Source organism: Nilaparvata lugens, chromosome 2 (genome assembly GCF_014356525.2).
Source record: "Nilaparvata lugens isolate BPH chromosome 2, ASM1435652v1, whole genome shotgun sequence".
Classification (NCBI taxonomy): Eukaryota; Metazoa; Arthropoda; class Insecta; order Hemiptera; family Delphacidae; genus Nilaparvata; species Nilaparvata lugens.
In genome coordinates, this window is record NC_052505.1 from 13007962 (window position 1) to 13025327 (window position 17366).

The window sequence follows — 17366 nt, forward strand, 5'->3', positions numbered from 1 at the left end:
AACTGAAGCAACCAATTGTATTGAGTTTGTTAAATTAAAAGCCAATCAGAAAGAAGCTTACAAATCGTTCAAAGAAGAGATAAATTTTTTCTGAAAACCATTTTCTTCTGGCTTGTGATCTCGTTCTGAAAGGATGCACATGGAAATTAGGGTTCTTTCTTCCTTTAAATTTTAAAAATTATCAAGCCAATCCCTTCTTTTTAATGTGAACTATTTGTAGTTAATGTTTATCTATCTGTGAACTCAGTGTTGTTGAAGAGTTCGTAATTGTAATCAATTCCCATAAATATATCTGTAATACGGAAAGAAAACTATAAGAAATCTGGACCACGCGCGAGCCCAGCCAAGACGAAAAGGTCCTGCATAATTAATTATTGGAAATAATTAATTCATTCTACAAGACCGTCAAGAACATCATTAATGTGAGTGTTAGATCAAACGAGCTCGTTTTATAAAGGCCTTTTTATTAGAGTTGGGGAATTAGTCAAAGCGCTATATAAATTAATTTAAGTCAAGGAAAATTCGCAACGTGTTGAGTATTATCATATAGTTTACAAGAACGTTTTATGAATTTATTTGATATATGTAGGAAGCTTACTTCCATGCACGGCACGGACTCATTAAAAACCCTGAGATTATTTTTTAAATATTAATTTAATAATTATTATTTGCTAATTGATCAAAGCATGTCCTATTAAATCTGCAGACCGAACAGGTTTTAAATTGTAGAATTCGGAATTGACTTGAAGTCCATGTATTAGTATTAAATACAAATTTATAAATTTTAAAGCTCACAACAGTGAATGCTAGTAAACCCTGTGATAATTGTTTAACTATTGAAGAATTTATATATATTGAAAATTATAGATATAAGAATATTTTATATATATTGTTTTATGGGAATATATTTTGTGTTTTATGTCAGCATACAAAATCATAGAAGTTTATTTTATCCTAATTCATCTCGTGATATACAGTTTGAGCTGTCTTAGTACCAAGAAAAAATATTCGGCAGCATATAAAATTATTGAATCAATTAATATCGATCTTATTAAGAGCATTCAGTACTTATCATCCTTTGATGATAGTCATACTAGTCCGCCAGAAAAAATATATTGATAATTATATTAATAAGGTTCCATTATATTTGGAAAATTCATGCATCTACCACTGAGCTAGAGCTACGGTTTGAACTTTGACCGGCAGTGAGTTGGAAAGCTGGATCTTGATGCCTTGTTTCCCCTTTTTGAAAAACTCCTGAGCATCATGAGAAGTTGAAACTATTGTTTTTGTGTTTCTATTATTCTTCCAGAAATTTCTCAGCATCTCGAGTTGAAATGCATGAAGTTGATACTTAGTACAGTGCACCTGAAATGAAGGAAAAGCTGTGATAAGTAGAATGAACTTGTAAGTACGGAACTGAAGCTGCGGCTGAGTTCAGGTAGAGCAGTAGCATCAGGTTCAGAAGCCGGTCACGTAGTCGGAGAGCATTATCTGGTAGTAATGTGATGTCGGAGGCAGATATCATCCCTTAGCCCTGGCTTCCCTTCCTCTTCGCCGTCTATTACCTCCGGTTGCAGGGACAAGAAACGCACCAACCTCTCCGCCCTTACTTACAGTCAGGAAGCATCAAGAGTTTTCTTTTTCTTCCTCTTTGCACACCTTCTCTCTCTCTCTCGTCCTTGTCTTCTCAGCTGCCTCAAGCAACGTTCGACATAAAGCGTTGTTACTGTTATTCACTCTTCAATCCATACACGGATGACAGAACAGTTTTTATTGGACGCCGAGAGAGGCTCTGCCGTCACAATGCGCTCCTGTAGTATGGAAAGACACTTGTGACAACTCTTATAGCAGGGCAGGGCATGGGCTGTAGCTGTGGCTCAATGGATCACTTCTGCCTGAGCTATTTTTTACCTCGCAATAAGGTCACTTTGAGCGCTTCTCACCAACCGATCATTGTAAGCTCCACATACTTTCATTCTTACCTCTTGATAGCTGCACAATAGCGACTGTCCATTCAACAACACCTTTAGTTCTTAGCTGTTTTCTACAAATAATTGTTCCCAAACGATTACTCTACTGATATCTCTGAGTTCTGATTATTCTCCTGATCTATGGAATCAATTGGATTTTGCAAGAAATCAACAATGTCTTTTCTCATTGCGCATGATGCTCACATGAGCTTTTTATACATGGGTAATGGAAAGTGCGAGGGTGATTTGATGAGATGATCAAACGTCCATGCCTACCGGCGGGACTCGAACACACGACAAGGTAGCACTAGCAGACTGAAATCTGCAACGCCTTTTCGGGCGTCTCATGATATCATTATTTGTTTCTATAGATTTCGTTTTTGTGTGATGATTTTGTAACTTGAACTTGAAATTACCTTCCAAGTTTCTACAATGTTACAAACAATAATTAAACGAAGAAAGACATGGATTTTAATGTTCTTGCTCTAAAGATTCATTTGAAAATTTCTCTGGTACCTACAAAACCCTCAGGAGATAATGTACCTGATTTCCTTGCTAACAAGAAATATCCTTTCCAACGAGTCAATTTCTTCATTTTAATGAAAAAATTTAAAATATAAAACAATATTTGTTGAAATAATCATGTTACTTGTGTGTGAAATATTCAATATTCAATAGAATTCATGAAATTTTGAGAAATGCTTATTAGTTAATTCAATTAAAATACTATTGTATGCTACATAGATGTAGTAAATCTTATACGTATTAAAGCATTCCTAAATTATTCTCGAGTAGACAGACAGACCCGTTTATTTATTTATTTATATATTTGTAATTTATTTATTGGTGTCCGCCTCAATGATCAGCTTGAACTCTATACAAAAATTGATCCTGTTATTATGATCGTATAAATATCCTTATCGAGATTATTGATGTGCTTTGAGTGACAACGCAAATTGGCTGAGTTGTATTATTATTATTGGTGTGTCGAGGAGCAACGATGTCATCGTTCAACTTCAATAATAATCATCCGTTGGATGCTTCATTCCTGTAAACCGAGCGCCGGGAGAACGAACAACGAGAATTGAGCAACAGTTCAGTTCGAATGTTTCGAGTTGCTTGTTATTCCACTGTTCAGTCAGGCACTCACTATGCAGCCAACAGGCACTGTTGAAACACAGTGCAAAGGTCATGGTTGGTGTACAGATTCGGGTGGACAAATAACACACAATACAGGTGCTGAACTGTAACATTTGACGCATGAAATTGATAAGGTGGGACGGTGGTTCGAAGGTGGAGCGTCTGGTGTAAATGATGAGACGTGGAATGAGTGAATGACTAACTGTGAATTTTAATATCAAATGTAAGTTCACCTTTAATATTAAAATTGAGCCAACAAATAATGTGAGAATTGCGCTCTCAGTTAACTCAAATCTCTATCACAAGAATTTGATAAACTCTGTCGATTTAATGTTGTGGAACGTTACCTTAATCAAGCAATTAATTTAGAGTACATCAGTTGAATCACATCCTTGAACGTTGCTGTCTATGTCCTAGAAACGTTTCATATGATGCATGTTGTGCTCTTATAACATGATATATTATCAATGCTAAAACAACTTTCAGTAACGAAAACCGTCCCTCCTCTTTAGCTGAGTTTATTAATTTGGAAATTGATGTTTGGTTAGTGGATTCACTCATTAAATTGGACATTGTTAGTTATGTATGTTGACTTCATATTAAATTCAATTTTCTGAAGTTCACTACCGGCACTGTACTCGTCATGGAATGATTTGTGAGCAGGTCGTAGTTACTCCGTATATAATGTAATATGGATTTGACAATTCATGTCAAACTAGAATCACTGAAGTTTTCATAAATACAGGTTCTTGTTTTGGCATGGTTTCAAAGTTGAGTTGAGAACGTTAGCAATCCAAAAGTGGAGCATCCACCTGGGAAATTAGTAATTTATAATAATGTTTATTTTTTATTCTCAATAATTTTAATGAGTTCTGACAAGACTGGACAAGAGATTAACAAAGCATACAAAACATAATACAACACATAAAATATGATAAAAGCTATATTTGCTGAGACAAAATGTCCTGTCTAATTTTTTTCGTCATCATGTAAAAGTTCTTATCTACTGAATTAGGTTCATCTTTTTTATCCCACAAATTAAGATTTGATCAGCAACGTATTAGAAATATGATCATCATGATTGATATTATTATTTGGTCGAATGTGAACAATACTTTAATAACTGAATAATATATAATATATCATATAATAATATAATACAATCATCCAATAATGTTAAAAAAATCATTTTTCACTTGTCATAAATTTCAAATTTATTTACAAATGAATCAAAAATCATCATACTATTAGGAATAATACAATAATATCGGGGCACCGAGCTTCGCTCGTTATTTTTATTCATTGATTAACAGAACACAATTCTCTAAAATGATCGTGTTTATATTTCACAGCTTGCTATAATGTCATCTTATGATTTTCGGGGATGCGATATTTTGATTTTTCACATACTCACTCGCTCACTCACTTTTTTACTATCCACAGCTGTTTCAGCCATGGATAAATAAATTATCCTTTTAATGTCGTTCAGCGAGTTTTCCCAAGGATGGGACCTAGTGCAATCGAATTTTTATATCATAAACCTACTATGTTCCAAATTTCGTAAAAATCGTTAGAGCCGTTTTCGAGATCCGTTGAACATAAATTAATATCCAGATTTGAATAAATATAAATAACCAGATATAAAAATACAGAAATTGCTCGCTTAATAAAATAGGATATAATACAGAAAGGTATAGTTTGATATCTCCATCTTTGAAATTAGATGGCGAGAGCTCGTTCCTGCAAATCATTAAAATTTATCTCAGAATCCATTACAATCAATGGCAGGAATGCACTTACTTTCTATTAATTCGAAGGAGCTGTGATGATTTGATGAAGAGTTCCAAGAATCTAATAATGAATGAGAACTTTGCACGTACAACAAGCGAGAAATATTTACCTCCACATTTTGGGAGTAGCAGAATTTTTATTGATTAAATTGGTGAGAAACGATGGAGCTTCGTGAAATACAAGTATCGCCACTTTTGATCAACTTTTGTCATAATCAAGCTGTGTTTCATTAAGACTGAGCTTTGCTCCTCTCATTTAATCTGGAGAATCACCACTTGAAGTATTAAAGTCTTCCAACTCCGTTCTTTTTCCAGCCCTATCAATTATCTTTACAGCATTTCATCTCAGATAACATTCATTTCAAGTTGAAGCGTTTTCTAGAGGGCTTAACAAATGAAACGCAATCTACAGAGATAAAAATTCGACTGAAAGTCTTACAATTTTACTCGATTCTTCTGTGACTAATATCAAAAAGGGAGAGTTTCATCCAAATCCACTAATTCGGAGTATCAGTCACTTTGGATAATCAGAAACTCCTCCTCTGATAGAAGAGTAGATTCCTTTCCAATATGAAATAATTTACGGATAGATTGAATATATTATTACATTCTTCCCATATTTTTTAAAGCATATCACATGAATATTCAAGTGTAGTGTGATAATTTAGAAGAAGCTGATTGGCAATCATTATATGAGTTCCAAGTTAATAAGAAGCACAACGCTTAATTTAAATGGTTTCACATAACGTGAATGCGGATAAAGCTGATAATATATCATCTTTTCGGATAATAACACTGAATAAACGTGGATGAAACTTGAAAGACAGGAATTAAAATTGAATGAATCAAGAATCAAGACTGTTTCATTGTTTCAAACAAAATTGCATCGATAAAAGTCACTTCACCTAGATACAATAATATTGATACTTCCTATTATAATACAATAATAATTAGCCAAATACAAAACTTAATTTCAACAAACTATAATTTACATATCCATAGACTGGTTTAAACCCCGAACCCCAGTATTTCTATCTAAAATTCTTAGATTTGATAAATTCTGTTTTCATTTACAAGTTTCATGAAATCTATCATTATCCACTAGTTTTTGTAGTCTAGCCTTGATCAAATTAGTGCAATCGTGGTTGAAAAGTTATGCGATTGATGAAATCGTGGTTATGTGGTAGAGTGGTTATTACTGTCCAAACCTCGCCACGTCAACAAATGAAAAAGTCACTCTATTCTATTCAATTCTGGGATAGGTATGGGAAATCAATGTTCCAGGCAGAAATCTTTATTGGCTTTATATGCACGGTAATTTGTGATTGAAACTATCCTAAATACAAAATTTATATCTATGACCATGGGTGAACACTAGTTCAACATCAGCTTACATTATAGATCACTTAACAGTTGAATCATGGAGTAGGTTGAATGGGAGATCGTTGCTGCATTCATTACTATTTCAAGCCTAGAGATCGTTAACACTGCTCTGAGATGCATTTTAGTGCTGAGCACGTTAGCAGAGGCGATGAGAAATATGCTTGCCGTTTCGGTTGCCATCAGTACGGTATCTCTCTGTTCACTCGGTTGTTCTGACGTTTATATACGCCATCATTAGGACTTATCACCGCCACAGCTCACAATAATGTATCATTTTGTGAACTTGAATGTAATACTATACGGACTGATAATAATCACTCTGAATAGTTCCATGGAACCAATAAAGTTTATTAATATCAAATGATATTGCTCCTGAATATTGAATACGGTAACGATATTGCATTGTTTATTCTGATACTATTGTGCTCTGGGTGTTTTCACGGGTTGTGAAACTCATTAATCCAGTTGGTAACTTGTGTTTGCTCAATTGTTCCAGCTCTGTCCCTTATCCTTGCTGAGAATTCTTTCATCCTGGCTGACGCGTTACCCTCTCACTGTTCGTTGTATTGATTAATGTTTATGCGTAGAGCCTGTGATCTTACGTTTTAATTTTCCAGTTTTAGGTAATCTTCCGTTTCCCATCAATTCTCACACATTGTCATGTACGATACTTGAAGAATAATCACCGTTTAGTTTCCGTGGAGATGATACGCTTTGCCAGACTAGTACCATTAATTTTATTGATGTGAAAAGGGAATAAAATTCTACTAATCATCATTGTTTCAATAGATTTCGAATAAACTGTACCAACCGTATGGAATTTGAAACCTTTTCATCTCCAATGATGAGGTTCAAGAGGAATATCCATCAAATTTGATATCTAATTCACTGGTGCTTCATGATGTGGATTGAAGATCCACTGAGAAGTCCATTCCACACAAGTTTCAATAATTAAGCAAGTAGTATTCCTTTTTTTGACATTTTGATAGATTAGTATGGAACTTTAAATAAAGTTCATTATTTATATTGAAATGTAGAAAAATTATGCGATGCTGTAATAGCTATTTACCGTTCATGATTGAAAAATTGTTTTGTTTATTGTATGATTGATGTCAAAATGAAGAACCATTTGATTTGATTTGATTTGTTGTAGTGAAGGTGATGTTGTGGTAGATATCCGTACTGAATAGAAACGAACTGATATTCACAATACGTAACTTCAGTTTTATGAATCTGGAACCCATTCCTATTGCTAGGAATTGAGAAGTCTAAACTTCAATATACCAAGAGAAACGTCTCAATACAACTTCTCTCATCATCATCCCCCACACAATCCAATAGTTCAAGCTTGAAAATAAGTTTTTCATGATGTTGGAAATTAATTCTTGATGATAATGTTAATGCACGCATGTAACTGTACTCATTACATTGATTGCCTTTTCCATTTTGAATTGGAAAACAATAGCAAGAATGAGAATATTCAAACAACTTTACCAGAGTGGAACAAGTAATCAGTTGGATACTAGTGTGTGATGTGGCAGTCACTAGGCCAGCTTCACGGATTTCTTTGCAGCGGACTGATCATGAAATCATGAATATTCAGAGCAGTGACTCCCCAAGCGGTGACGCTGGAGTCGACCATCTTCTTCATTCCGACCACGCTCCGCTCTGCCAGATCTTGTTATATCAACTTCAATGCAGTTCACTCCACAAAGTCAGAAACAGCTCATTTGATAATTGTTCAAATCTCCTATTTAGGGTAGTGAGCAGAATGAGGAAAATTTAAACTTATCTTGTTGAAGAGGAATGGGTATGAAGTGAGTGTGATGCGCTATGATAAATCCATATTACATACATGTCCATGTATACATACAGTTCATGCTTTATTCATATGTTTCATATTTTATACATAATATGATAGATAATTTCCCAACATATGAATCACTACTGGAAGAATGTGAAATAACATTCCTCATTCGAGAAATCTTCGTATTTCTCTCACTTCAATCTATTCTGAAATATTTACTCATTCATTTGAAAGTGACAGTTGTTTGCAAAACGAAATTTTTGGTGTAATCCAGAAAAATTTGTTGCTACAGAACAACAGAATACTCTAATTTTCACAAGAATATTCCAAGTCTTACATTCATTTCGGACTTCCTACCTTATGGTGCGAACAGAACGAGTAAGTCGCGGTGAAGATCGATGCCACTGAACAGTTGAGCAAAGATAAAAACATTTGAAGTGATTGATAAGGATATAATAGATATAGAACAAGGGTAGTTCGAAGTTGGGACGCTGAAATCTTCATCGATCAGACCGTTTCGTTCGTACCATTGGAATTTTCCTTCATACATCGAGAACTAATTGCATATTTTTTATTCTCTATTCCAAATTACTCTATTCATGAAATTATTTCATCAGGATCCATCTTTTCTCGTTGTATTGCGATTTCCAAAAATATAATTAGAACAAACGTTAGCTGAATCAGTTCAGATTAAGTTGGCTACTATTAGGTTAGAAAGGCTCACTCCTCTGATTTAGTTTTAGTTTTAAAGGTTTACTCCTCTAGAGGTTAGATTGAACGGTTGACTAATTTCGTGCTATAAATAAACTTTTCATGTTCTGTATGGATCAGTTTAATCTTAAATTGATAATATTTTTTCTTCAATTTCTGGATTCTAACATTTTTTAGTATGCCTATAGCGGGTAGCTCTCTCATATAATAACTCTGAGCATTGATATTCTTAAGACAATCTCACTATAACATGCATGTTTTATTGTTTCTAAGAAAAAATTAAATCTCAGAAGTATTACATTTAAACTATTCTCTAGGAATTCAATTGAAAATCCATTAGATTTTAAGATACATCAAGTAAAAAACATCAATAGTGGAACTTACGAATTGAAAATTTCTATAAAACACAATCATAATCACTATGGGTCAATAGCTCCCAGTTTTTTGCGCCAATATAGTCATCATCAATTCAATAGGAATGTGATATGGAAAGATAAGGAGCGTCAATGAACTTTGTCACGTTATTCTTTATATTTAAATAACGATTAGCCTCCTGCTTGGCATCAGTCGGTAAAGCATGAGATTTGATATAATTAGGTCGTGGTTTTCTAATAGTATTCAGTCTTAAAAAAATCTTGATAGGCCTAGATATGGGCTTCTCCTATAACTCTTGTAATTCAATAAATAATAAATATATATAAATATGATACTTATACTATAGTGTTGAGGAATAAAAAATGAATTGCACACCATGAACGTTTCATACATATATTAAACAAATAATGCAAAAATTAAATCGAGGCAAAAAATATATAAAGAGCGATAAAAAATATAATATAAAAATAGAACAATAATTGAAATCAGTAAAATATCACAGGCTAAATTTTATATTCTAGATTTATGGCACGAAGCATTACCATGTGCCTTTATCTTAAAATCATATGCATTCTTTTGCATGTAGTTGCGATATGCGCTTGCTAATACTTGTCGACTTAGACAGTTCAATTAAAAATGGGTGTTTTAAGATCAGCTTGATAAATTAGCCACTAATAATCCAAATATATATATTAAAATCTCTAGTACTTAGTAGATTTCTTTGTATCGAATATATATTTTTATCTCAGGGTGCAAGATTCGGCACCTGACGGAATAGGTAGAGCCATTCATCTAGTGAATTAGAGCTATAATAAACTATCGCAAATTATACTGCAAAAATTAAATATCATATGCATATGTTTTAATAGCCTAGATTTTGTACTTCTTTGATTTAATAGAAATTTCTGAAATATTGATCTATATTTTTCTTTCAATGAAATACCTTTAATACTAATTTTACTTGCGCAAGTATTACTCTTATTAATTTCTTAATTTATAATAAAAACCCTTTCGACGAGCTAGCTTTGATTATTAGATTAATTCGAAGCACTAGGGCGCCCATCACTAATTCAAATTTATCACTCACGTGTCGAAAATCTTCTTGTAAGCCGCCGATGTCGATCCAACTCCATGTGGTCCGGGAATATGGTAGCCGGAATCGTCTCCTCCAAGGGGTTAGAAATTTAATTAAAAATGAAAATGACTTCTGCTTCACAATAGCATCACGAAGTCTTTTAAGAAATTTAATTATTTACTTTAACTTTAACTTTTACAAAATCATTATCAAGGTACTACGCTCTAAAATATTTGGGGTCCTCTCCTGGTGGCATTTGGTTGGCGAGTGCTGGTTCCCCTTTCTCAAGTTTTACAAATCCTATTTCCGACTTTCAAATTAGCATAAAATTTAAATATCTTAGTCCTCCGCCATTTAGGTTCAAATAGATCTTACAAAAAATACCAAAATATTGCTTAGATTGTATGATTAATAATTTCTTTGCTTTCGAGCCATATCGATAACATAGACTATATAACAATTCAACATAGATTCCGAACATTTATAGAAATATATATAAATATTTTTGAATTGGCCTACAATTGCCGCCTATTAACTGCCGTTTTACTATTGGTGCATGCAAATTTTATTCGGTATTCATGCGCCTGGTACCTCTTATTTCCTGAATACATTAAATTATTTTTATTTGGTTTTTTATTTATGCTCTTTACATGCTAGCTAATATTCTATACATTAATATTAACTCCATGCTACTTAATAATTAGCCACGTGATCAGGTGTTTTTTCACATTGCACACCATCTGATTGCAATAAAGCTCTGCCAAGGGGTTTTGGTCAGATTCTACGTTTCTCGGTTTGATCGATCTCTAGGTCACCGATCCGTGAATACATGTACCTAACCTCAATCTTCAAATATTTTATATAATAATCTATTTATGAGCAATAAAATTCCTTCAAATCCTTTTTAGGTTTTTGTACCACTTAGCCAGAACAAGCTGATGCTATCTAATCTTAGTTATTATCTATTTGGCGATATTAGCCAGTTACTTTATTTTCAGACCTATTACTGTTTCTGTTAGGGCTTTTTATCTACCCAGATTTAATAATTTACAACTTCAACTAAGTAATTAAGTTATTAGTGTGAATGTTGATGTTGTGGAACTTTTCCATAATTGAAAAGACTTGAAACGTTGTCATAAATCCACTTTAATTGAAATAAAAATTAATATTTTACAGGAGCATGCTTTCGTGTGTGCTCACACATCATCAGCTGTAAGTTACAGTTTGTAAAATATTAATTTTCATTCAATTAAAGTGGATTTTTGACAACGTTTTAAGACTATTCAACTCAGTAATTTTTCATAATAAAACTTAAAATTTCTCCTCCTTCAACTTCCGCAATATGGATTAACTCAGCGGAGTGAGGCTAGGTGTTAGTTATTCGACACAAGAGTTCCTTTGCCCTTGAGAAATAGATTCCAATTATTTGGTTTCAATTTGTGAAACTGTGTCGTGAAGTTCTCAACAACAATAATCATTTGCTCGTAAATAATTGTGGGTATGGAAGCGATAATTCAATAGTAGTAATTCGTAGATCGGCTACCATGATAGGCGGTTCCAATAGAATGAACATGGAAGGATCAATGGAGAGTATCCAGTTCATTGTTGGAGATCGAAGTTCATCGGTTAATTAGAGTGGAGAACTTTAGTTGCAAGACAAACCGGGTTAGTGAGGTATATTCAAGCTCAACTTTGCACAATATCGCTCCTACTCCTTTGAGTGTTCCTGCGTATCGCAAACTTCAAAGATGAAGTTAAACTCTTTCACAAGATCGATAAACAAACTCAGTGGTCTAGAGAATAATAAACTTGAACGAGGCTTATGTTATGCTCTAGTAGTTTGCAGGTCCAATGGAAAAGGGGATCATATTATGCGTGTTATAATGATGCGTAATTTGAAGCTTACTCGGCTACTTTGCTAGTCTATTAACACACACAAACTTCTCGTTTCTTCGGCAGCAACCCTGCTTTCTTTCTACTTCCACTTCTACTCAAACTTTGCAAATGTTCACATGGATCGTTGGGTTGTTGAAGTGTTTTTTCACATTCACAGTTATACGTAACATCTCTTTCATGTAGCAGTTCCCGGGTTTCTGAATTAGTCACACTTCACTCCTCAGTCGGAATAATGATCAAAATCAAAAAATGTTTGTCATATTCCTCGTAGTACTTAGCACAAATTAATGAATAACTTTTCTACTAAATCATAGTAATGATGATTAATAAGCACTCTTCGGGACTCTAATAACGAGTCCTTTTCCTTCTCTATCAACCAATCAGACAATATAAATTCCATCTATATTCGAAGATTTTATTTCTTTTGGAAGTTTGAAGAAAAAACAATGATATCACTTTGAAAATCGAGATTGAGGTAATGGGTCTCTGAGGGAAGAACTAACAGAATAATCGTATTTCGATAGTATCAGTTCGATCAACTATAATTATTTTGATTGAAAGCAGTAGCACAATAGTGGCAGTTAGTGAAATGTGACAGTAGATTAAAATGATGGTGATGTCTCACTCATTGAGACATCAAGATGGACATTCAAGATGGATGTGGCAGTGGAAAAATCAATATTCAATTTTGACAAAGGTGATAAATTACCTGCACATTTTTCACTTGTGACGCCAGTTGCGAAAGACAAATATCGCATCAACTTAGAAAAAGGGTTGATTCAATCTCAAGCAACTATTTCCAATTTCGTCAACTTTTTCGATCAGCAGCTGTCGAGCAAGGTTGATTTGATTCTAATTCAATCAATTCAGACTGGTTTGAAAAGGTAAAATGTCATTGCAATTCATGATTAAATTCACAATATCGGGGACCGAGCTTCGCTCTGGAGTCCAAAAGCATAACAAATTTATTACGAAAGAAGAATTTATAAAAACATTCATAGTTCATACGGAAATGTTCTATCTAATCACAGTAAATTGAGATTAATTCCCAGAGGAATGCAAAAATTTCCCTCACAAAGGCCCGGTTGCACACAATCCGGTTAAATTTTAAACCTGATTAATTTCAATGAACCAAATCAGAGGAGACCATTTCAAAAAGATGGATCTACTGGAATTAATCAGGATTGAAAATAACCCGGCTTTTTTGCAGCCGGCAACTAAGTACCTGATTGAATGATTACAAAAGTTCAACAGCTGAGTCATAATTTCGACACAGTCCCACACATATGAACTCGCTCACTCACTTCCATCATCAACAGACGACGAAATAATTATTATCAACTGTTTTTCCAAGGATGAATAATAATTATCCTTTCAATGTCCTTCAGTGAGTTTTTCCAGGGATGAGACCTAGTGCAATCGAATTTTTATATTATGAACCTACTATGTTCTGAATTTCGTGAGAATCGTTAGAGCCGTTTTTGAGATCCGGTGAAATACAAACATATAAACATCCAAACATCTAAACATTTAAACATCTAAACCTTTAAACATCAAAACATATAAACAGAAATTGCTCGTTTAATAGTAGAGAATTGAATATTCTTGTTGTATTTGTACTACTACTTTACAGTCTTACTGTACATACAGGAAGACTGATAAAGATTCTCTTTCTGAGTAGTTGTGATTATTCAGACAGATTATTCGCAATTTCAACCAATACAACATTATACCATTTTATTGTCTCTTTTCTGTTTAGGGCTACTTGTAATATAAATAGAAATACAAATCTCAGTACCCTTTTTCAATTATTTCATCGCAACATGTTTCGGACATTCATGCCACTTTCAAGTCATTATGCCATCAATCTAGGTCTATCATTGCAGTATTTCCTCATTCAATAGTTTTTCCATGTTTTTGTGATATTTTTCTATAATTTTCGTATATTCATTCCGTCACATGTACCTATTTAATAATTTTTCATTGCTCTGTTTGCTGTTTAGTTCACCATTTTGTGACGTTTGTATGAACCGCTAATTGGGGAGGGGCTTGTCTAGGTCAATGGCAGACGTTCACCTTGATAGGTCACTGCTTCCACCAATAACGGTGCTCGGCTGTTAGTATAAAAAATACTGCTGCTCTTCACTAGACTTCTAGTTTTTCTAAGATTAACAATGGTGAAAGAACCAAAACCGGCATCTCGATTTCTAATAAATCTTTGGGTTGACAATATTGAGTCTTTTCATTCATACAGGTTAAAGATTCTGGTTTTCATAACGCGTAACCTAAAAGTATAGCACTTTTTTCTTCTCAATCAACAGTAATACCTGTAAGTAGTCCTCCATTAGAATATATACAATCAGTATTTCAGGTTATGAATAAATAATTATAAATAACAAATTGTCAACTGGAGGATGTACTTTTGTTGGAAAAAACCGATTGAACTTTATCTGCACGACATAACTCACAGATATAAATCATGATACTCCTCATAAGTGACAAAGTTTCAATAGATTCTAGAACTTAAAATGTATAAATTCTAGTAGATCCCATTATTATGAGTCAAATGCTTCAGTAGAATCTATGCGTTTACTCACTCATTAACTCAAGGCGTACTTGGAAATATGATTAATTTTGCTTAAATACCACAGTGATTGTATTCAACTATGAATAAATTATTACCTCTAGGCGTTTATGGAAATATAATTACTTTTGCTTAAATACAACAGTGGTTGTTTTCAACTATGAATAGATTATTCGAAATTTCTGCCAAGTGGAACATTACCAAAATGTGTTTGAATGACGTCTGAAACGGATGATAAACCTTGACCTTCAGGCTGTAGATAGGCGTGATCAACAGCAACAGTGTAGGTAATAATCGTTACGCCTTGCTGTAATACAACTTTGATAGCATACTAACGCATCAGATCTCCTATTTGCTTACGTTAGTTGAAGTATCAAGACTAGAGCTGTTGGATCATGGAGTGCGGGATAGGATTGAGTGGTAGATGCAAGTTGTGGGTCGAGGGGTATCGGATTTGCTGGCAAGAGGAAGTGATGGCTGTGAGAGGTAGGCTACATCCACAGAGATAGCTCTGCTTCCAGCATCACATTACCGTGAGATAATACGGTCTGACGCTCCGCTTAGCTGGGGCTATTGCAATATTCTATTTACAAAATCACAGACATGCCAGCAGATACATGGTCTAGTCTAAATTGTCCGGTGACCTCTTGTTATCTCTCTGAGTGTTATGTTACTGCAGGTTGGAAATAACTCTGATCCCATCGACTCTACGCTTTGAGGGCGGATTTCGGCCTACCATCAAACCATGGTTAATCAAAAGATACCTATCATGGATCTCCTGTGGAAATGCACTTTGACTGTTGGGAATATCGATTCAATCATTTCAACAGTCCAGATAGTACGTATGATTGGGCCTATTCACGGTATATATTTAGGGTTTTCCTCTCTATGGAAATTATAAAATTAATTTGATAAGAGAATTTGGATTAGGATAACTTAAAATATACTGAATTTACCTCTCCACTTCAATTAGTAATTGGGAGAATTTGGATAAGAAAAATTGTCTTCATACTACATTGAATTATTGTATCAAAGTAAAACTGTAATATGACGTGCTACAATCCTATACTATTAAACGAGAAATTTCTGTTTATATGCTTAGATGTTTGTATTTCACCGGATCTCGAAAACGGCTCTAACGATTCTCACGAAATTCAGAACATAGTGGGTTTATAATATAAACATTCGATTGCACTAGGTCTCATCCCTGGGAAAACTCGCTGAAGGACATTAAAAGGATAACTATTATAATCATCCTTGGAAAAACAGCTGATGGTAATTATTTCGTCTTATGTTGATGATGGAAGAGAGTGAGCGAGTTCATGTGTGTGGGACTGTGTCAAAATTATGACTCAGCTGTTGAACTTTTGTAATCATTCAATCAGGTACTTGATTGCCGGTTGCAAAAAAGCTGGGTTATTTTCAATCCTGATTAATTCCAGAGTAGATCCATCTTTTTGAAATGGTCTTCTCTGATTTGGTTCACGGGAAATTAATCAGGATTAAAATTCAACCGTTTTTTGTGCAACCGGACCTTTGTGAGGGAAATTTTTGCATTCTTCTGGGAATTAATCTCAATTTACTGTGATTAGATAGAACATTTCTGTATGAACTATGAATGTTATTATAATTTCTTCTTTCGTAATAAATAATGTTTCATGCTTTTGTACTCCAGAGCGAACCTCGGTCCCCGATATTGAATGATAAAGTGTAATAATTTTCACTAATTTAGTTCTTCATCATTCTGAATTGAAAATTCCTAGTCTCTTCATTTTGGACATGAAAGTGGACTCAGAATCTTGAAAGTGAGAATATAACCTATATTTTTGGAAATTTCGCTATTTATGAAATTTGGGAGTAGAGCTGTTTGAACTAGTCCTGTTGCTCCCACCAAGTCTTATCTATATTAAGATTTGTGATGAAATAAACTATATTGTATAGTATTTCTCTGTTTTAGACCTTCACAACTACGTTACTGCAGCAACTAGCTGTAGCAGATCCTGTCGCGGGTTATTGTTTGTGAAACCACCTCCCAATCCTTCTCAAACCATATGTTGATATAATTTCATTGTATTGGTTTCTCATCGTTATTACGAAGAGCTAGTAATACAGAGGATACAATACAAACACTTTGTACGCTTGCTAAACATGCCAGAGAGTAACAGATGAGAATATCAAGGATTGAAGTTGGTAAATCATAGTGAGTTATGATATCAAATCAGAGTTACTCATCACATAAATCAGTATTATTCAGTCGGTGTGATACAGAAACTGTAATAGGATTTCATGTTTAATGGATATACAGACTGTGATTGACTAGTTTGTGATGAAATATGGATTGGAAATACAGTGATTATAACGCACTGACAACGTAATATTGATTCAGAATGCAGTTTGGAATATGTTTGAAAATTTGCAGTTTTTTGATTAGGAGGTTTTAAGAGAACAAATGTAATCAAGTCATGCTATTCTTAGAGGAATATTCTTAGGATGTGAACAGAACGGTCAGGTCGATCTGCAGGTTTCAGCTATCGACCTTCTACATGAAATTATATCGATATCAATTATTCTTTACATCATTTCACAGCTGTTTAGTGGCATCCATCTTCACCACGACTCTTTAAGTCTGTTC